At 41.0% G+C, this 22,798-nt stretch overlaps 1 long non-coding RNA gene across 2 annotated transcripts in view; it reads right to left on the bottom strand.

The window, feature by feature from the left end:
- Positions 1-5,051: 5,051 nt before the first annotated feature.
- Positions 5,052-22,798, bottom strand: part of LOC144018121 (uncharacterized) — an 85,316-nt gene continuing 67,569 nt past the window's right edge. For both annotated transcript variants that reach the window (XR_013283346.1, XR_013283347.1), the window contains exon 4: positions 5,052-5,145. This is a non-coding gene — a long non-coding RNA (uncharacterized LOC144018121). The remainder of the gene's footprint in view (positions 5,146-22,798) is intronic.

Genomic DNA, 22,798 nt, shown 5'->3' with positions numbered 1-22,798 from the left:
CGGTTTCCGGGGGGGGGTGGGGGGTTCTCGCGGGGGGCCGGGTTCGCGGGGGGGGGGTGGCGGCCGTCGGGGGGGGCGGCTTGTTTGGGGGGGGGGGTGGAGGTATGGGTGGGTGGGGGGTTGGGTGCTGGGGGTCGGGGTGTGTTCGGGGGTTGGGGGTCGGGGGTGGTGGGGCCTGGGTCGTGGTGGATGGCGGGTTTGGGTGGGGTGCGGGGGGGTCGTGGGGGGATGGGGGCTGGGGACCGGTGGGGCGCTGTGGGGGCCCGCTGGGCCTCGTTCTGCGGCCTTGGGCTCGGGGGTGTGGGCCGGGGCTGGGGCGGGGGTGTTCCGGGTGTCTGGGTCGGCTCGCCGACCGGTGTCCGCTCGGGTGGCTTGGGGGTGGCCTTGGTGCTGCCGCGGCCTGGGGATTCCGGGGGGGGTGCTCGCTTTGCTGGACCGCGGTTGACGGCTTCTTTCTTTGGTGGTGGTCCTTATGCATGCCAGATCCGTCGCACCAGCATCTACTGAAACTCAACAGAAGTACCCTCTCCCTCCCACAGCCCCTTGAATCAGTTGGTGCTGGTGTCTGTGGTTCTCACTTTGCTTTATCTATCCTTCCCTCCTTCCTCTCTTTAGTTTTTCCTCTGGTCACTTGAGATCTTAATTTATTAGAAGTATGAGGTTTCTGGGGTTGGCATAAGACTCCGGTTTTGTAACCACGCAGGAGGGGTCTTGTTGGTGCTGGACTTCACTTTGATGGATTGGATGTACTGGCTTCTATTGATCTCACTCTGCCTTATCGATCCTTCCCTCCTTCCTCTCTTTAGTTTTTCCTCTGGGCTCTTGAGATCTCGCTAAATTTGCTGGAATTTAGAGGCTTCCGGGGTTGGCGTAAGACTTTGATTTTGTAATCATGGGGAAGGCAGGAAGTGTTTGGTCGGTGCTGGATGTCACTTTGATTTACCTTTCTTTTCTCTTTATTTCTTTTTTTTTCTGACCTTTTCTCTGGTCTCCTGACCATTTAAATCTCACGACTCTGGCAAGATTCTGAAGTACCTGGTTAAGGCGAAGGGTAATGGGATATTTATAAGGTTTTAGGTGAATGAATGAGTATAAATTTATACGTATTTGCACGCACGCACACGCACGCACGCAAACGCACGCAAACGCACACACGCAAACGCACGCACGCACGCACGCACGCAAACGCACGCACGCAAACGCACGCACACATACACACACACACAAAAAAAAAAAAAAAAAAAAAAAAAAAAAAAAAAGAGCAATGATGACGAGACGTTGAATCGGTAAGACTACCGAATGAACAATTCTGAGCTCTTCAAAAAAAAAAAAAAAAAAAAAAAATAAAAAAAAAAAAAAAAAAAAAGAGAACTTTTGAGCAAGAAAAAAAATATTATTTTTTCCTCCGAGCAGCTCCTGGTGTTAGTTTTCCATTTTTTTTTTTTTTTTTAAACATTATAACATTATATTATTATTATATTTCTTCCACTATCTGGTATAAAAAGTGGGATTTCAGTTAACAAATTTGTTTAACTTTTTCTTTTAATTTTGGCTGCATTTCCTTTTCATTTTTTCTCTTTTTTTTAATTAATTAATTTTTCTTTTCGTTTATTTGTTTAGTAATTTTAATGAACAATTTTTTTCTGATTCATATGACCTTCTTGAGCATGAGTCATGTGCATGACTTTTAGAAACTCGGATTAATGCACGAACATAAAAAGTAAATGTGACTCAAGGTAAAAGGTCAAACAAGGTATGCAACTTTTTCTTCTTTCTAATTTTTTTAATAATTGACTCACATTTTTTTTTTTGCATGTTTCAAACTTCTGGTACAAACGTGAATATGCTTTTAGCACCCAACAATGCACATTACAGCATGCCGCCATTTCGTATTGTGACCAGATTTCGCACCTCGCGACGCTCTTTGCCATTAGCATAAGTGTGTGCGTGCGTTGCGCGCGTGCGCGTGTGTAAGCACATGAGAAGTGAAAGCTTGTCGCCGGCAATCGCACCTTCCAAGTGATGTTTTCCCGTCGCTCGCATTCAGAAGGACTTTTTTTTACATATTAGATGCTCTCGCTCTATTTTTTCAACATACAAATCGTGTTTATTCTTGTTTGTCACATTTTCTTCAGGCACAGGCAAAAAAAACAACAACAAACATCTGAAGTGAAGTGAAGAGAAATCTTTGCAGGCTTTAAAAGTTTGAAATGCTCTCAAGTCTCAACCATTCACGAGATCATTTGAGGTTTTCTTTTGCGCAACTGACAAAGTATTCACGGAAAATCACACCTAATTGTGCTTATGTGCAGAATAAAAAAATAAAAAATTTCATTCAGACATCTTTTTTTTTTGTTAATTATTAGTTAACATGTTAGTGATGAGTCAACTCAAGCGTTAAACATTGTTGTGACGAACTAAAATTGACTAATCAATTCAACACAATATTGTGCATACTACTAAGACTGCTAATATTTAAATACATAAATAAATATTGTTAAATTGTCTTCTCTATTTTCTTCAAACTTCAGACATCCAGTCCACCAGCAAACAGGAGTCAAAGGTCACAGCCAAATGGACTGTTTAGCTTTGGTAAACAAGATTTTGCTAGGGCTGTGCCAAAAAATCGATTCATAAAAGAATCGAAATTCTCATTTATTAATCGAATCGAATCGATATTAATATCCAAAAATCCATCCATCCATTTTCTTGACCGCTTATTCCTCACAAGGGTGTGCTGGCGCCTATCTCAGCTGGCTTGGGGCAGTAGGCGTCGAACACCCTGGACTGGTCGCCAGCCAATCGCAGGGCACGCAGAGACCAACAACCATCCACACTCACACGCACACCGACGGGACAATTGGGAGCGCCCAATCAACCTGCCATGCAAGTCTTTGGAATGTGGGAGGAGACCGGAGTACCCGGAGAAGACCCACGCGGGCACGGGGAGAACATGCAAACTCCACCCAGGAAGACTCGAACCCGAGTCCTCAAAACTGGGAGGCGGACGTGCGAACCACTCGACTATCCAAAAATCGATTTTATTTAAATTAGAAATGAAGAAGAAGGAAGCAGTTGTAGCCCACATGCTGTTTTTGCGGAAAAAGGCACTTAAAATACAAAATTAATAAATGTTTCAACAAAAAAAAAAAAAAAAAAAAAAAGACTTTAATGTCTCTATTTGTCATTTTGTCTTGCAAAGCAGACTGGAGTAGATCATCACAATGTTGTGCATATCTATAAATTGAAGCAAAAATCATTTGCCAATCAAATACTTTTGAATCGATAATCGATTCTGAATCGAATCGTAGACCCAAAAATCCTAATCGAATCGAATCGTGAGACAGTCAAAGATTCCAGCCCTAGATTTGGCACTTTTTAAAAAAAAATGTATGCAATCCACATCCTCAGCTTACAAATGAGGCCTGTAATATTTTTTTTCCCCCAAACAACAAAGAAATAATCTTCCAAAGCGGAAATTCCCGACTTTTGGTGCTCCTGTCTCGACACAGCGCGTCTCAAAGAGCGCGTTTGAAGAGGTGTCCGAAGAGGAGCTGCTGTTGAATGATTAGTGAGAGGCGAGCTGGAGCCGGCGTCCATTTGCTGAGTGACTGGCTGCTCTCATTAACGCCGCTAATGCACTTGTAAAGCAGTCAGCACCGGCCATAGATCACCGCGCGGCCCGCGTGCGCGCGGGGAGCGGAAAGAAGAGGAGGAGGAGGAGGAGGAGGAGGAGGTGCTGGTCAGTGGAGATGTCGCCGGCCCATTAATCTTGGCCTCTTCCTGCCTAGTTATTGTGTATTTCTTTTGGCCAGAGATTGATTGTAGCAGCACAAGATGAATTTGCCTGCTGGACCTTCTTCTTTCCTCTTCTTCTTCTTTTCTTCTTCTTTGTTGTTGTTGTTTTGCAACTCTTCACGCTCAGCCAAGGTGATAATACGCTGGCGCGCTCCCCACCCCCACCCTCGCCGTCCGCCACCTTAGCCCCCTTCATTTATTTCAGATTACAATCGCAGTCCGTTGCAACGGGAAAAAAAAAAAAGGGAAAAAAAAGTGTTTTTGTGCTGAAAAGAAACGAAGAGAAAAGAAAAGAGAGAAAAGCCTTGACGGAGGTTGGAAGACATTTGACCTGCCGGACCACAAGTGAGCTTTCGTGCTCCTCCACATAAGTTGGGCTTCTTTCTGTCCCTTTTCATTTCTCTTGCTCCCAAAAACATATAAATATGTTCTATTTTAAATGTATTAACTGTCCCAAAGACGTATTTATACGTTTGTTTGTTTTTTTGCATACTACAAGTAAGGGAAAAAGTCGGATTCTCTGATGTCACATACTTATGTCTTACATAAAAAAAAAAAAAAAGTTAACCATTGTTAACTCATTTGCTCCCAAAAACGTATAAATACGTTCTATTTTAAATGTATTAAGTGTCCCAACGACGCATTTTTAGAGCATACAGAAGGCTTTGATACAGCATCTCAACTGCAGAGAAAGGGTGAAAATAAAAAAAAGGTAGTAATTACAAAAACGGCCAGCAGGTGGCAGCAGAGTATAAGAGATCAAGCAGGGCCATGTTGAAAAAAAGCTCAATTACTCACAATTTTAAATAAATTAGTGAAAAATGATGAAACTTAGCTGTATGCTAATATTAAATGCTACAAAATGGAAACAGATAGAAATATATATTTTTTCCCCTGATGAAAGAAGAGAGACTAATCTTTCTCGGTTCCATTTTTTTTTTTTATAGCAATAGCACACAATATTGTGTGTGCCTTTCAAAATCAGACCAAATCCAGTAAAACAGCTGCCGGGTTGCTTTAAGTGAAAATGGCTGCCGGTCAATGAGTTAACGAGGGTAAACACACGTTTTCAAATGTTATCTTTTGAAAGACTTTCCTGAAATAAAATATAATAAAATAAACATGACGCATCACTTCCGCACGCTATCAAAAGTTTCAAAGTCACATAAATGAGGAGACGCACATTTTTTTTACATTTTTTTTTTCCTTTTCTACTCTCCTGACATCAGTGCGATGTGCGTGCGTGCGTGTGTTGACCTTTCTGCAACGATGGCCCGTATTCACTGGTTGTCAGCACACTCTCTGTCCTGCGCCATCCATCTATGCCAGCGTCGGTCCTCCGCCGGCCTATTAACACACACACACACACACACACACATTGGTCATGGGCAGGCAGCGCACGTGTGCACATAAAAACACCTTCCTTTCCTTTCCTTCCTTTCCTTCCTTCCTTCCTTCTTTCCTTCCTTCCTTCCATGCATACAATCACGGAAACCTTGAAATGTGACACTCACACAAATAAAGAATCCTCCATTGTCCCATTAGGTGAGAATGTCGGCGCTCCGCTTTGAGGCTTCGAGCTGAGCCCGGCTAGCCTGAGGGATCATTAGGGCCTCGACACGCTCGCTCGCTCGCTCGCTCGCACGCTCACACACAGTCCAGGTGGCCTGTTGTTATTTATAACAAAGGGAAAACAGGCACAGCGCAGCTAGATGACATCATCACGCCCGTATGGACTGTTGATGACAGGATGTGTGTGCGCGTGATCATTTCTAGTATATTTTGTGCGTGTAGATCAAAGTCCTCAGATTCCACCCTGCACACGCACGCAGCGGTGCAGCAGGACGTCTGCAGGACCAGATGTTGTGGTTGAACAAAACAACAACATGATTGATTGGACTGACTGGAAATTGAATGCAGGGATTTTTTTTTTTTTTTTTTTTGCCCAATAGCAAAAAATCAAAATACAAATTAATATTCAGGTCATGTTTAAATCAGACTTTAATATTCTTAATATATTCTATAATTGTGGGAATGCTGAAGCATTCCTGAAACATTCATTCAAAATCTTCCCACGCAATTTCTCCAGAAATTGCACTTAATTTAGTATATCATATAGTATTCATTTTTTATTTATTTTTTTTACCTAAAAAAATCATTTACATTTTGGTGAATTGAGCCAAAATGCAAAAAAAAAAAAAAAAAAAAAAAAAAACCCATTAATAATAATAATAATAATAATAATAATAATAATGAGAAGAAGAATTCAAAATGTCATTCTTCTGTGCAGGTACTAAATGAATCTACTAACATAAGAAATCTAATTTCTACAGAGGTCAGAGGTCAAGGTGAAGTCAAAGCACAACCGTGTTCTGGAAACGTGGATGAAAGGATTTTCAATTTTTTTTTTTTTTTTTTTTATTCTTTTTTTTTTTTTTTTAAGGATGAAAGGATTTTCTAAACGTCGACCAACGAAACGAAGAGAAATTTCAACGATATGATTTTTGTGTCAATCATAATAAAAAGCTGACAAATGAATGGCGTGGCAAAAATGCCTCCGGTGGCACTAATGTGACAGCGCAACTTTATTTCAAAAGTTGCGAACGGCATCAAGTGGAATTTAAAAGCTCTTCATGGACGTAAGGAGCTTAAACTTGTGACATGTTGCGAACTTGCCGCACACGCGCGCACACGCGCGCACACGCGCGCACACTCCATATGTGACCTCACCAGCAAAAAGAAGTGGAAGCAGAATGTCATTAATTTCACTCCCCTTTCAATCATGTTCATAAATACGTCGTTTTTAAAGATTTGTCATGTTTTTGCCGCATATGGTGTTAAACTACAACGTCTGTTCTTGTCGTTAGTATAAAATAACTTTGGGGTGTCAAAATTAGTGTTTTCATAACCCTAACCCTTCCTTTAACACCAATAATTTTTTTCAACGTGCAAGTAATGACCCCCCCCGAAATTCCAGTCACAACGCAACAGATACGTCATAAATGTAATAATAATGCACATTTGTGGAGACTTTTGCAATTTTAAAAATGTGCAAAAGTTACTTCATGTGAAAGATTAGATAGCACTTTAATATGAAAAGAAAAACGTACTGAGCTGTCACAAATGCAATTATGCCATCTAGTGGCAGGAATATGAAAAAAAAACAAATCAATATCACACTCGTTTTTTTTTTTTTTACAGTAAAGTACCTCTTTTTTAATTTTAACTCAATTTTATTAATTATTATGAAATTACTGTATCAGTTACTAAAATATGCAGCCATATTTGTATTAGTTTAACATTTTTGACAGAGTATGAAAACATAGGGAACAATTGTATATTGTACTGTACATTTACAACAGATAAAATTTGCAATTAATTGTGAGTTAACTATTGAAAGTATGCGATTAATTACGATTAAAAAATTGTAATCGCCTGACACCACTAAAAATAACCATTCATTTGTTTTTTTTTCAACCCTGCAATTTCCAGTGGAATCTGGGAGAAAACATTTTGAAAAACAAACAAACAAACATTTGGTTGTATCTGGAATGAAAACCAATTTCACACAAATGATAGAATTGAATCCAGTAAGTAACAAGGAAATAAAAAAAAATTTAAAAAAGTAATTTCCATGCGTTTCTATTGGCCAAAATGGGCCATGACAGGCAAAAAGTATACAATTTAATGTCAACAGGGTATTATTTATATATTTTTTGAACAACCTTAACACAGCCGAAATGGTGAGTGGAAAAAAATAAATAAATAAAAAGCAAAGAAGCCGAGAAGGTTGGCGTTGTGTACGTTTGCTTGCATTTCTCGCCATCATGCAAATGAGGAGATCGATGGATAAACACGTAAACGCATGAATAAGCAAGCGCCTTCCGGGCGGCGGGAGTTGTGTTGCCGCAGGTAGACGAATCGGAATAACGCAGCAGGAGAGCAAAAACAAACTTTTGGATCAATCTGGGTTGTCGTGACAACAGGAACACATTGATGACGTCATTGGAAATCATTTGAGACTGAAATACCGGACGAGGGGTCACAAGGAGTTCATGGGTGGAAATATTTATAAAATAACAAGATGGTAGCGGTTCAACATTTTCAAGTGCATTGTTCCATTTTTGTTCTATTTGTTTGCACGTTTGTCAATAACACGGATGCTAATTTCCTTTAGTCTGTCTATGGAGTTTACATCATATGTTAGCATGACGCTAGCGCTTAGCAAGTTTTTGCTTCATAGTTTGGTGTTTAAATGAATACATGAAATAAATAAATAAATAAATAAATAAATCTTTTCTTTTTTTGCATGTTATTTTATATTTGGTGCATGATAATCATCAACATCTTTATTTAGGTTGAAAAATATCCACAACAGAAGTCAACAGAAGGCAACAAAGTCATGATTTTTAGTTATTTTTGTTTGTATTTGTGGTTTCTGAACAGTGTATGATGAAGAATTTGTCTAAATTTGTTTTCCTATAAATTTGTCTTTGCCTTTCGGCTCAGCTCTTTCTTCACCACAACGGACCGAAAGCGAGTCCGCATCACTGCAGACGCTGATTTGGATCTCTGGCTCCATCCTGCCCTCACTCGTGAACAAGACCCCAAGATACTTGAACTCCTCCACTTGGGTCAGGATCTCATCCCCGACCCGAAGACGGCACTCCGCCGCGGAGGTGCCGATCTTCATCAGAACCGAGTTGGAGATCACGGCTTGATGAAGCCAACAGCACCACATCATCTGCAAAGAGCAGACATGCGATGCCGAGGCCACCAAACCGGACCCCCTCGACGCCTCGGTTGTGCCTAAAAATTCTGTCCATAGAAGTTATGAACAGAATCAGTGACAAAGTCCAACTCTCACCGAAACGAATCCGACTTACTGCCGGCAATGCGGACCAAACTGACACGGGTCGTAAGGGGCCGAACAGCCCGTATTAGGGGGCTCGGTACCCCGCACTCCCGACGGACTCCCCAAGAGACACGGGCGAACGCCTTCTCCGAATCCACAAAACGCATGTGGACCGGTTGAGCGAACTCGAGAATCCTGCCGAGGGTGTCAAGCTGGTCCACCGTTCCACGGCCAGGACGGAAACCACACTGCTCCTCCTGAATCTGAAACTCGACTTCCCGACGGAACCTCCTCTCCAGCACCCCTGAATAGACCTTAGCAGGGAGGCTGAGGAGTGCGATCCCTCAATAGTTGGAACACACCCTCCGGTCCCCCTTCTCAACTCATTCACTCGCCGCCATTTTCACATTTCGCAATCCCGTTCGCTCCCGGCTGTTTTACTGGATTTTGACTGATTTTGCAAGGCCCACAGAATATATTGTGTTCTATTGCTTTTGATGGAACTTATCAAAAGAAAGATGAAAGTCTCTTCTTTCATCAGGAAAAAAAAAGTATGTTTCTATCTGTTTCCGTTTTGCAGCAATTAGCATTAGAAGAGAGCTAAGTTACATCAGTTTTCACAAATCTATTTAAAATTTGAAGTAATTGAGCTTTTTTTCTACATGGCCCTGGTTGATCTCCTTTGCTCTGCTGCCACCTGCTGGCCGTTTGTGTAATAACTACCATTTCTGCAACCGTTCTTTGCAGTTGAGAGGCTGCATCAAAGCCTTCTGTATGCTCTAGCATAAAAAAACAAACAAACGTATAAATACGTCTTTGGGACACTTAGAACATTAAAAAAAACGTATTTATACGTTATTGGGAGTAAATGAGTTAAAAATATCGTTTAAGGTAATAGCATCATCTGTTTATAAATGCAGGTTGCGGTCATCTGGCGTGTTCGGATGCGTCCCAAAGTGTCGTCTCCGTTTCATCGAGTTTTTCTATTTTTCTTTCTTTTCTTTTTTGGCAGCCAGAGAGAGAAAGCAATATCCTCATGGCCGTTTCATCACGCCGCGTCGCGCCCGGCGCAGCGTCAGGGCCGCTGCCCCCCATTGATCAACGCCAGCGGCGGGGTCGACCGGACGGCCCGGCCGGCGGACGCGGCGGCGGCGGCGGCGGCCTGCGCCCGGCCCGGCCCGGCTCGCATTTGTCAAAGTTTTATCTGATTGCAGAGGTATTGGATCTATCAGTCATCGCATATGAGCGAGGAGATTGACCTCCTCTTCGGGCATTCTTCTAAATTAGAGGCGGCTGATATTGGAGTGACAGCGGCCGCCGTTCGCGGTGATCAAAGCGCGCTCACGCTAGCCTCGTTTAGCGCCGCGTTGATTCGATTGCGTTGCCCCCCCCCCCACCCGACCGAGCCTGAGTGCTTTCTTCCTTGCTCCCCTCTGGCGTTAGATTGCCTGGCGCGCTGACAAAGCACCTGCCAGACGCTCATCAAGCATCCCATCCATCTGTCCATCAGCCGGCCCGGCCCGCTCGGACATCAACAGGTAATGTCTGGCGGCCGGCCCGCCGCCTGATAATGAAAGATAGGAAAACATCACACGGCCTGTCGGCCGGCGTTAGGCCTCATATGTATCCCACTTTGGAGCCAACATGCAACTCATGCATTGGCTTTCCTGCAATCGGCGTCCTCCGTTGACCTCCTCGGCGACCATCCGTCATCTCGCCCGCAGATCAATGTCCCCACTTTTCATTCCCCGCCGATACAAAAGAAAGAAGACGCTTTTCCGCAGGTGGCAAAAAGTCATCGTACTTACGCGGAAGTACAGATACTTCTGGGGGAACGTTCGGATTCAAGGCCTTAAGATCGTACAGACGCTGAAGTAAAAATTATTTTTCACCTGAGGTGGTAAAAGTACTCACGTCACACATTCTGGATTTAATCTACAGACACTCTGTTAAAACTACTTATTAAACATGGAGGCTACTAAAAGAAAGATTAGAGTCTCTTCTTTCATCAGGAAAAAAAAAAAAGTATATTTCTATCTGTTTAAGTTTGGCAGCAATTTCATCTTGATTCGCAAACCTGTTGAAAAGAGCTTGTTGCAACATGGCCCTGCTTATACCTGCTGGCCATTTTTGGTAATGACTACCATTGCTTTAAGCGACTTCTTCACGTCAGAAGCTGCATCAAAGACTTCTGTATTCTCTCTAGCATAAAACAAACAAACAACGTATAAATACGTTTTTGGGAGAGCAGGACAAATGATTAAAATACGTATTTATACGTTTTTGGGTTTGAACGAGTTCAGTAAAAATATACAGGTTCTGAAATGTATCAGAGGTGGCGCATCACATGCAACGTACTTAAATGGAAGTGCAGACATCCTGTAGTGAAGTAAAAAAAAAAGAAAAAAGTGCAGACTATATTATACAATATATTTAATTACAACACTTTTTTTCCAATTACACACATTTTGTACTTAACTAGAAGTAGAGATACTACTTTTAAAAGTACTCACACTCTGTACTAAGAAGTACAGATACTTGCGTAACAAAAAATGTGCTAGAAAAAAAAATGTGGTAGAAATACTAATTTAACTCATTACGTAAAATTGAAAAAAAAAAAAAAAAAAAAGTACAGACTCTGAGAAAGGAAAGTAAAATGTTAAAATGACTGCACTAGAGGTGGTGAAAGCACTCCCAATTTTGTACAAATATTTGTGCGAAGAAAGACTGCATAAAGTTGTAGCACTGTATCGATTCTTGCACGGAAGAAAAATGTCATAAAACTACAATTCAATAAAAAAAACTTCTCTGCTGTCAAAACTGAAATGAAATACTGCTTATGCTGAAGAGAAGAAAAATCAACTTGAGTACGCAAGTATTTGTACACGATTACTTCCCAGCTTTTGTTTCTCCGCGACGGCGGCGGGCTGAGTTTAGTTTCCTGGCAGACAAGAGTTGCTTAATTGCCACTTAATTAGGCCCCTTTTCACCCGCAACGCTGAACCCACTTGGGACAACGAGGCGCTCATTAGCGGGCCGGAAAGTCAAATTCAAGCACGTGAATTTCAAACATCGAAACACAATTACCAGCATTTTATAGAAAATAAAAAATAAAAAATAATAAAGGTGTTGATTGGCTTCATTCTCGTCGTGGCCGAGGACTCGACCTCTTTAAACATGTAAAGGTACAACTCGTGAAAATTAGATACACTTACTTCATCGGGAGCAGGATTAGAGCCCTTGAATTCCAATTGTTCAACATAATCGTCGTAAAAAGTTGGAAGAAATGTTCGTTCGACGCAACAAGTTTTAGGTGAAGTAAGCAAAAAGCCACGCATGGGCGTCGACAACCTGAAGATATTCAATGAAAATCTCCAGACAGAAGAAAAAACAAAAACACTTTTGACATCGAAAGCGACGATAACACAGCGAGTTTTGTTTTATTTGGATTTTTTATATGTGCTGTATAAAAATTATGGTTTGACCGATATTAGCACAGTTAAAAATGGTAAAAGATCACCAGTTTTTTGCAGATTTTTTGCTTTGTTTAACACATTACAACAAATTCCTTTTTTTTTTTTTTTTTCTCTGTTATTAAGTTAAACCAAAACTGAAGAACAAAGTAATGTCAAGTATTCGAAAGTTTGGGCTGTCATTCATATATTTATTGTTGTAAAGTGTCAACAGATCTAAAAAGTGATTTTATTCATTATATACTTTATTATTTAAGCAACTATCAAAATTTGACTCTGCCAAATGTTGGAATCAGTCTAAAAAAAAAAATTCCAAATCGGTTGTGCCCAAATAAAAACTGTTGCAGAAAGGCAAAATTTCCATTTGAGTCCTCCTCGTATGAAATTATGAAATGATCAACCTGCAGCGGACCCAAAATGCCAAACAGCTGTCGAGCGCTTCACAATTTCATATCTATGACATTTTTGCTCCTCAACAACAGGTTCACAATTTAAAATACATATTGGCAAAATATCAGCCAAATTGGTATTTTATTGACTTGGTTATGGTGATTTTTGCTCCTGATTCACAGCCATTTTCACTGAAGCAAACCGCTCACCTTCATTCCCGGCTGTTTTACTGGATTTTGACTGATTTGCAAGACCCGGAGAATATTCTGTTCTATTGCAATAAAAACACGGAACCTTCCATAAGAAAGATGACAGTCTCTTCTTTCATCAGGAAAAAAAAACAAACTTTTTATGTGTTTCCATTTTGCAGCAATTAGCATTAGCATATAGCAATGTTTCATCATTATTCACAAATCTGCTTAGAATTGTGGGGACAAAAGCTTGTTTTCATCATGTTCCTGGTTGATCTCTTATACTCTGCTGCCCCCTGTTGGCCATTTTTGTAATTACTACAATTTTTTTCACCCGTTCTCTGCAGTTGAGAGGCTGAATCAAAGCTCTTCTGTATGCTCTAAAACTTATAAATGCGTCATTGGGATACTTAATACATTTAAAATAGAACGTATTTATACGTTTTTGGGAGCAAATGAGTTAACAACGGTTAACATTTTTTTTTTTAATGTAAGACATCATTTGGTGCGCAAGTATGTGACATCAGAGAATCCGACTTTTTCCATTACTTGTAGTAAGCTCGTTTTGCCGACGCTGGAAGCATCGAGGAGCTTCTGACGCTTTTTTGTCCTTAAAGCATCATTTCCTGACCAGAAAAGACAAATTGTGCTTAATGTGTTTCTTGCTCGAGTGAAATCCTTTCGAGTCGTCTTGGTGTTTGCGATTATCGGCCGTGTCCGGAGGGGCCCCCGAGGCCCCCCCGAGGCCCCCCCCCCCCCTCCTGTAACAGTTCAAGCCCAGTGAGCAGCCTCGCTCGCACCGTTTTGCTGCGTCGATACGCGATGCGGCTCATCGACGTCTAACACGCTCGCATCCATCCAGGATCAACAAGAAGAAGAAGAGTAACCATGTTGAAGTGACTTTTGTTGACACAAAAGTAGTGCTTGAGCGCCATCTTGGTGTCCAGGAACTATGTTGACATGAGAGGAGAAGTTTCTTTTCGACAAGCCGACTGCCGACTTGTGGCCTTATCTTGGTGCCAAGGAACGAGTAAGAAGAGAGTTGGTGGGTTTTATTTGAAACTAAAGTCGTGCTTTGTTGTCATCTAACTCACAAATGTTCACTTTTTTTTTTTGTACCATGGATCAGGCTCTACAACAAAAACTAAACAAAAATAATTTCGTCAACACACATTTTTCACAGGACTAAGACTAGACTACAACCGTCATTATTTAACAATAACTGGGATTAAATCAGTGGGATTAAATCATGAAATCATGAAGACGAGAAAAAAATATCCTTCACTAAATGGGCTAAAATTTATGGACATTTTAGTTCATGAACAAAAACGAGATGAAAATGATATGATTTGGTAAAATCTTGTCTGTTGTCATGTGACACAGAGCACAAACACATGGGACAGACAGGGGGTGGAGTCATGGTGAAAGGTACAAAAAAAAAAAAAAAAGAAAAAGTATATTATAGTTAGAACTTAACTTTATTCCAACGGCTATAACGTTTCAACATTAATGTTAATGCGACTGCTAACTAATGCTGGCTAACTTACTAGCTCATTTCATGCAGTTATAACCGCTGTAATTGCGTGTCAAGTTGTTTTTCCGAAAAGGTTCTATTAACCTGCTGACAACAAATATATACAGTGGTAAAATGGTTGTCCTGACTAAAACTAGACTAAAAATGTGAGTTTTTGTTGACTAAAACTCGCCAAAATAAAATGATCTTTTCTTGGACGAAAATGTTCGACTTATAGTCGACTAAAAATGGACAAAAAAAACATGGGATGAGGTTGACCAACTGTGATTAAAACTGACAAGCGTGACTGAAATTGGACTAAAACTGAGACTAAATTTTAAAATGGCTGACTAAATTAACACTGTCGTCTCTACTATTCCCTATAAAGAGTGGGAGAACTTTGCTAATGTTGCGGACAAAAATAATGGTGGTGTTTTTTTTTGTTTTTTTTTTCTTCGGGTGAAATGCGATGTGAAAAGTTGCCGGCCAAGCTTTTAATTTTACTCGCTTGGCCGCGCCGCTCGCCGCCTTCCCCGTCGGCGCAGATATCGGCAGAGTGTCATCGGGAACGAAAGAATGAATGAAGCGCTCCGGCGCGGCGCCTGCCAAGCTGTCAAGCCGCGAGCCGGGATGCATGACTGACAGCGCCTGATTGGTGCGTTTCAAAGCGGAGAGCGATGGAAGCGCCGGCGCCGGAGCCGGCGGCAGAGGTGTTGAGTCCATTTGTCGGAGACGTGAAGCGCTAACTCTGGGAAGGTGCGCGCCTTGTTAGCGGGATGTAGTTAGCATGTGCTTTGTTAGCGGGCCGACAAATCGACTCTGGCAGCCATCAGGCGTTTGCGGCGGAAGAAGACGTTTGAGGCCCGGCGCGCTTGACAGGTTAAAACAGACAGCTTAAAAGTTTCCGCAAACGTCGACGGTCGGACAAGCTGAAAACGTAACCGGGCAGGTAGCGCTCCACTGTAATTTGGTCGGGAAAAGGCGGGACATTCTGTACAATAATTCGAGCTGATTGGACGACGCGACATTCTACTCGTTGGTTTTATCACGGCCACGGGTGAAAATTTCAAAATGTCGTCTCTGTTCATGTCGAAGAGGAGAAAAACACGAACATCTTACCAGCTTGAAATGCACAAAGTGCCTCTCACTGTTCAACAAGGAAACAGTGAGAACAAAATTAATTGCAGCGTCCATTCGTCCATGTTTGTTTGTTAGCTCCGGCATCGGCGCTCACTTCCTGGTTTGGTCACAGTTGCATATCCCGCCCCCAAACGCAATGTGATTGCTTCGGGAACGGCAATTATCTGCGAGAGCGGTACAAGTTGGTATTCTCCGGAGTTTGTGAACTCACAAATCCTGTGAGATTTCATCTTGCGAGAGCAAGTTTACTGAAAACGGGAAGTGCACCTTAAATAGTCAAAGAGCAATTTGGACCATAAATTGCATACTTTATAAGTAATATGACCCTTAGCAAGTTTACAGGATATGTTAAGAATTCTTCAAGTTTTTGTCTGCGATGTTTACTTATGTCTTAGTTTGAAACCTATGCTTTTATTTTGAAAGGCTACACCCTATTATTTCTGCTTCCTTTTTTTCTATCCTCCGCTCGTCTTTTAGCTCGTAAATGACGGAGTGTCCATTTTGATTCGTTCCAATTCCAATTCATGCCGACATGTTCTTATTTGTGGTTAGTAAGATAACACGAGTCTTTAATGTGTCTTATATGTTCGTTTTGGCTGATGTTTGCACTTTGTTATCAGTAGCTGATAGCTAACTGCTAGTAAGTGGCTAGCTAGCTTACGTAGCTAACTTGCTAATATGAGTTATGTAGACCAACAATGCAATAAGTTTTCCTCCAATACATGCACCAATTATATTTTAAAAAACAAGTTTATTTCTTTGATGTTCTATTTTTATGTTGTTGTTTTTTCCTTACGTAGATTTAGTTAAGCACCAAATGAAACTGAAGAGTGGAGGTATTAAATCCAAATTGGGACGTGTGACAGCAATCCAGCCCATGTGCAACTTTTCTCCAATTCGCACGATTGTGTGCGCAATTGCAGTCGTGGTTTGCTGCTCCGCTTTGACTTTAACGGGATCTTGTGATGCTTTATTGCGTTTGAGGAAGCGGCGAGCGTCTGCGCGGTGACAGGCGGCAGCACGGAGAACTCCCGTTTCGTCAACCTAATTTCATGTTAACATGATTGCGCACCCCCCCCCCCCCCCCCTCCAATTTAGAGATGTATCAATATTCCGCTTTGTTTATCAACGTGACAGCTGCTGGATATTGCATTTTGCATTTTTATGTTTTCCTTTATAAGCGAGTATTAAAACATCATATATCTGCTGTTTTTATGGGCTGACACGGGGAATGTGGAGGCGCTGTTAATAGACAAACACAAACGCACCATCTTTAAAATAAGAGCAAAAAAAACATGTAATCCAACTGTTACTTTTGAAAATCCTGTTGCCAGTCGGCCTGCCGTGATAATCAATAAATTGCAAATGGCAAAGTTGCTTGTTAATGTTAATGGGTGAACTTCCCCGCATCTGTCGCGACTGACGCTTGGTTTACGCGTCCGCGAGGTCCACGCGGCGAAACGACGTCATTTCAGCAAGCACCTACGACAATTTGTAAGCTACACGAAAAAAAAAAAAAAACATGGCGGACGAGCAAACGGCATCATAAACAACAGTTTTCTACTTATTTCACCAAACCTGATGATTTTGATTTAAAAAAAAAAAAAAAAAAAGTGTTGTTCTTATGCTGTCGATGCTCTTTACTGCCCCCTGTAGTGTGGGAGAATATCAGCATCAGGGTCCATTTTACATATTGCCTTTGTTTTTGTGTGGTTTTGATTCAAGTACGTTTTTGTTGACTAACTGGATGAGCAATTTTGTCTGTTAAATATCTTATTTTCTGATCTTAATATTCAATTTATCTAATAAAGACTATAAAATAATTTTGTTTACAGAGACTAATAGTCCATATTAGTTTGGTGGTTTAGATTTTTTATTTTGGATATTGACCATGTTTACATTATATAATTCCAATTTTAAATATTCTCAAGAAATAAACGTTTATCTTAAAATGGGGTGTCAGGTGATTAAAACTTTTAATCGTAATTAATCGCATAACTTCAACAGTTAACTCAAGACTAATTGCAAATTTGATCTGTTCTAAATGTACAATACAATGTACTGTACATTTATTGTTAACATAAAAGTGTGGGAAAATGTTAAACTAATAGAAATATGGCTACAGTATCGTTCACAACATGTTCTGGGGAAAGTTACAGAATTAGTTATAGTTACCGTGACAGGCCTAATTGCCAATACCGGGAAATGTAAATAATGTTTTTGTATCAAAGTGACCACAACATTTTGTTCAACCTCAGAATGACTTGATTTTGAAAGTTTTGGGAGAGTTGCACTCAGGTTGATGTGAGTCATTCCAACCAAACTTAGCAATGTGACAGACATCTTGTCACAAACTTGCTAATAGCTTAGCTAGCTAATAATTAGCTTGTCAGTAAACGCCAACTGCGAATGGCAATTAACAGCTTGTAGAGACATTTTGGTCCAATTGCTCACTTTCTGCCAAACTGCTGCTTGTTGTGAAGTGAGATGAGTTGAGTTCACTGCACCATAAAGCGCTCCAATCTCAGATGTTTGCTTACAAGTCTAAGCAAAATTTTTTTTACAAATGTTTGTGATGGACGAGGAACATAAGACAGGCCGCGCGTGTACAATTTATCCTCTCGTTCCTGATTGTGTTCCCCGTGCTTGCGGAGTTCCCGGTGTCGTGATGGATGCGTCGTCTGATTGGTCGTGTGAGTGATCGAGCGCTACAGCCCGTTTAGCCGCTTTAATATACTCGTATTAGCGCGCATAAATAACGAGCGTGTCCGGAAGCTAGCGGTATTTGATTGCGCGGCGGCTAATAGTCTTCCGTCGCCGCCGCCGCCGCGCCGCGACTCCCTCGGTGTCAACCCGCAGGTCGGCCGGCATCCATCTTTTGCGTTAAATCAATTCACGACAAGAGTGCCAGGAGACCTGTTTTTTTTTTTTTTTTTGGAAGAAATGTTAAGGTTTCAAGCCAAGTTTGTTTTTCAAGTTGTTCAGAATATTAAGGCCAATATTTATTTTATTTAGGTCATTCTGATACACTTCTCGGCTCGTTGTAGTCAGATTTATTATAGTTTTGAAATTTTTCGATTTAGTTAGTTTTGATTTCGTTTTGAGTTTTGTTTTTTAAATTAATTTACTTTTAATTAGTTTTCGTGGTGGTTCTGTTAGTTTTTATTAGTTTTAGTTATTTAATAAATGCTTTGTTTTAATTTAGTTTTAGTTTGTTTCAGTATTATTATTTTTTTAAAGTGTATTGCTGTATTATTTCTACGCATTATTTAAAAAACAGCATGGGAGTGACGTCATCTTTTGGTGCTTTTCTATTGGCTGCTGCTATATATGACATCACTTCTGTGTGACACACTTTCAAACATCTTTATTCTGGTTAATATCCAAATACATCGACTTAAAATCACATGTAAAATCATCCCCAAAGGCTCAAGCATTAAATTCATGAACAACGATTAAAACATTTTTGCTATAATTGTAGTTAGTTTTAGTTAGTTTCGAAAACATAAAGTTTCAGTTAGTATTTGTTTTTGTATAAAGCATTTTCGGTTTTGTTTTACGAATGAAATTGTTTTTTTAAATTTTAGTTTTTTCGTTAATTTTAGTGAACTAAAATAACCTTGGTTGTAGCATAGGCAAATCAAATAGTTGTTGATTTTTATTTTTTTTTTTCAAAAGAGCAAATATTTGTGTGTGCGCTTGCTGGCCTGTTTTTTGATCGATTGTGACTGTGGTCCCTCCCATCAGGTCCGGACGGCATCAAGCAGGAAGCTAATAAGCTCGAAATAACCCGCTTATATGTACGAGCGGGCACAATCAACTGGGCTGAGGAATTAGTGACCTGGAAAGCTGCGCTGGAGTTAATGGCAGCGGCCACGGCAGACACCAATCACGGCCGAGGTGCGCGGGGGGGGGGCGGCGGGGGGGGGGGGGGGGCTAGCCGTCGGTGGGACGCACATAAAACGCCTTAATGAAAATAAAAGGCTCCTCTTGATGGCTCATTGTTCTCACTCGCTCATCCCGTTTCTGAATATTTTTCAGCATCGCGCTTGCAGACGTTTGTCGTTCGTTATGCTAATTTTGCGGGGAAACGCGTTTGCTACGACTTTATTTGTCAGGACCAAAACGACACCGAAAAACAAACTCAAAAAGTAGAGATTCTTTGTGGCAGATTGGAGCTTTGTAGCTCCTTTTCATGAAAGCAAAAAAAGAAAATTCAGAGTAGATCCTCTCTTAATCACTGAAAAAAAAAAAAAAAAAAGTGGTTAGTCCCCGTAAGTTGCAGTATTTCTACGCAGAAGATAAAGAATACATGCGAGAATTCTGGAAGAAAAAATGTGATCCCTAGCACAATTCTATTTACAAATATTTACTTGCAAGTCAAAGCGAAAATTGTATCTGGGTCAACACTGTATCGCTTTGCCACCACCTTGAGGCATCTTACATCAAAATTGCCAACAGAGGTTGTAGTTGCTTGCGTTGCTTTCAATGTTGGGGTTAGGATTTACAATTAGGGTTCTACAGTTTCAAGCCAATGTTTGGCTTTCAAATGAAGGTTACAAAATAGGGTTAGTCACGCTCGGTGGCAACAAAGTTTGGAAATGATAACTCGTTTTGACATAGTTCGCTGGCATCACTTCTAAATATACGTCCTTGGTGACAGGACAACCACAAGATGGCGGCAAAGCAATCATGTTTTTCCACGTGAAGCTCCTCAATTCACTCCAACATAAAGCCTTGGTGCCGAGATTTCCACAAGATGGCGCCAGAATACTACTTTTATTGCTTTGGCCTTTGCACAAAGAAAAACAAAAAAACAACGTGAATTCACATATTTACGCAAAATTATCCACAGGAATCTTTGCTACCAAAAAAACCCAAAAGTAGAACATGAAAATGTTTCAAATGTCTGTTTGGGTCGAGCGGACGAAGGCATCGGACCTGCAAATCAGATTGGACGTAGTTACAAGGGCGTTGATACCGCATACATGAAAATACGTCCAATTAGCATTTCAAATGAGCGGGCGACCCCGCCACGAAAAATGAATATACAATAAAGGAGAAATATGGAGCAAATTAGTCTTGATGAACAAAGAGGAACAAAGCGATTTTTTTTTTTTTTCACGCCTTTCGCCAATTTCCATCCAGTCCTCTCCAGATCGCCCCCCCACCCCCCTTTTTCCCTTCCTTTGGTGTGTAATTAATACCAAGTGATGAATTTTGAATGAGGCTTGAAAGCATGCATACTTGAAGTACACGTGTCAGTATTTGGCGGGAAGAAAGCGGAGGAGTTGTGACTTTGTGATGAATAACTGATGTACATGATGAGCTATTTACTCGCCTTCACTGCCGTGATTGACACATCAAGACGTCCGCGTTCCAGTGATTGCGATTCCCTTTTTACCTTTATTTATTTATTTGATTTTTTTTGAGGAGTTGAGACGGCGCGTCAAACGAGAAGTTAACATTTCAAACTGTTCAAAGTGAATTTGAGATGAAGACGGCAGTTAAAAAAATAAATAAATAAATATAAAAAAAAAAGTACGTCACTCCGGCTTTGCCATCCAGAGATTCACGTCTTCACTGCCGCCAATCGGGATGCGCCGTTACGTTGCTTTTTAAATCAAACGCCGTAAAACGTCAGACTCATGGAGATTACGCACAAAAGTACTGACCGGCACATTATAGCCTTTCAGACATCAAATCAGAGTTAGGGTTTCAAATTATGGTTTCAAGCCGGGGCTAGAGTTTCCAAAAGTGAAACTCGGGCTTTGTTCAGATTAGGTTTTCATCGAATCTTAGTTAAGGCTTCAAGACACAAGGTTAGGGTTTCAAATTTGGTTTACGAGACACAGGCTTAAGAGTTACAAATTGGGCTTTGAGGCAAATGTTGGGGTTTCAAATTGGGGATGACATGAATGGTTAGGTTTCAAAAGTCGGGGTTTCAAACTGGGGTTAAGGGTTCTCGACTAGGGTAAAGGTTTCAAGTTTAGATTGCAATCCCTAATTAGGGTTCCTATTTATTTATTTTTGTACAAGAAGTAGGGTTTTAAAGTAGGGTTTATGACTAAGGTTAGTTTCAAGTGGCTTTCAAGGTTTAGTTCATTTTAAAGTTGGGTTTCAAGCCTAATTCGGGTTTCCAAACAGCAGTTTCAAATTAGGGTTTCAAGCCAGAGTTAAGGTTATGGTTTCAAAAGAGGTTTAAGGTTTCAAATTAAACTGAGATTAGGGTTTTATTTTGTGGTTTCAAACCTGGTTTAGGATTTAAAATGCGAGTTCCAAGACACAGAGAAGTTTCTATTGAGAGTTTGGGTTTAAACCCCTGGTTAGGGTTTCAAAATGGGGCTTGAGGCGAAGGTGAGTTTTCAAGTTTAGGTTCTGTCAGGTTTAGGGTTTTGCAGCTTGTATTAGGGTGTAAAATAAGGGTTTGACATTTGATCATCATTTAAATACGAGTGGAAGCGACTCCCAAAAGCAAATGCGACATTTCTCCTTTCCTTTGCCCTTCCCAAATCCGGCATTCAATCATCCCGCCGGCACCGGAATTCCCAGCGACCGTCGCCACTCGCCGAGTCAGGCCAGGCGTGAATGTGAGAGGAGATGCGCGGCGGCGGCATTTGCCTCCGAGGTGTGCCGACGTTTGGGGGCTGAAGGGCGCCAATGGGGGGAGGGGCGGCCTGGTTCAGGCTTGAAATTAGGGGGGGTTCAAAGTCAGGCTTGGGGTTCAAAGTAGGGCTTCAAACCAGTACCCCAACGTGGGCCTTTATAGTTGCTTGCAGCTCTAGTTATTTTTATTATCTTTATTATTTTTTTTATTAATATATATTATGTTATTCATTAATATTTATTACTTAATAACTATATTATAATAGGTATTATTATTATTATTATTATTATTATTATTATTATTTATATTTTTATTATTTTATTTATCGTTTTATCCTTTTTATCACTCGCCTTTCATAAATCCTTTAAATGAGTATTTCAAGGGTTTCAAACAAGGGGTAGGGTTTTAAATTAGGGTTCTAAGTTTTGTTCCTTTCTAATAATCAGCCGATGAATATATTTGTTTGAAACGTTCAAAAACAAAAACGATTCCAAGTGCATTTTGGAGGTTTGGGTGATGTTTAGTTTCGGAGAAATTAGGATTAATTGCTGTCAGGATTACGAGGGGGGTCACTGGACCTAAAACGTTTCAAGAAGCCTCGGCCGGGTTCGCTGCACTTGTACATCACCTAATGCGTTGCCTGCGCATGTGTGTACAACGTGAGGTGTAGAATATGCGCGTTGAGTGCGAGTGAGCGTGGAGTGGCTGGAAGATGGCAGCCGGCTGGGCTAATCCCCCGCACGTGAGGGACGCGGCCCGGCCCCCGGTGTCACCGGGACCTGCCAGGTCCTGACGGAGGCGCATTGAGGCGCCCGCTTAGTGTCAGTCGTC

Source organism: Festucalex cinctus, chromosome 4 (genome assembly GCF_051991245.1).
Source record: "Festucalex cinctus isolate MCC-2025b chromosome 4, RoL_Fcin_1.0, whole genome shotgun sequence".
In the NCBI taxonomy this organism is placed as follows: domain Eukaryota; kingdom Metazoa; phylum Chordata; class Actinopteri; order Syngnathiformes; family Syngnathidae; genus Festucalex; species Festucalex cinctus.
Note: the sequence above shows the minus strand (reverse complement) of the source record. Positions and strands in the feature narration are given on the sequence as shown.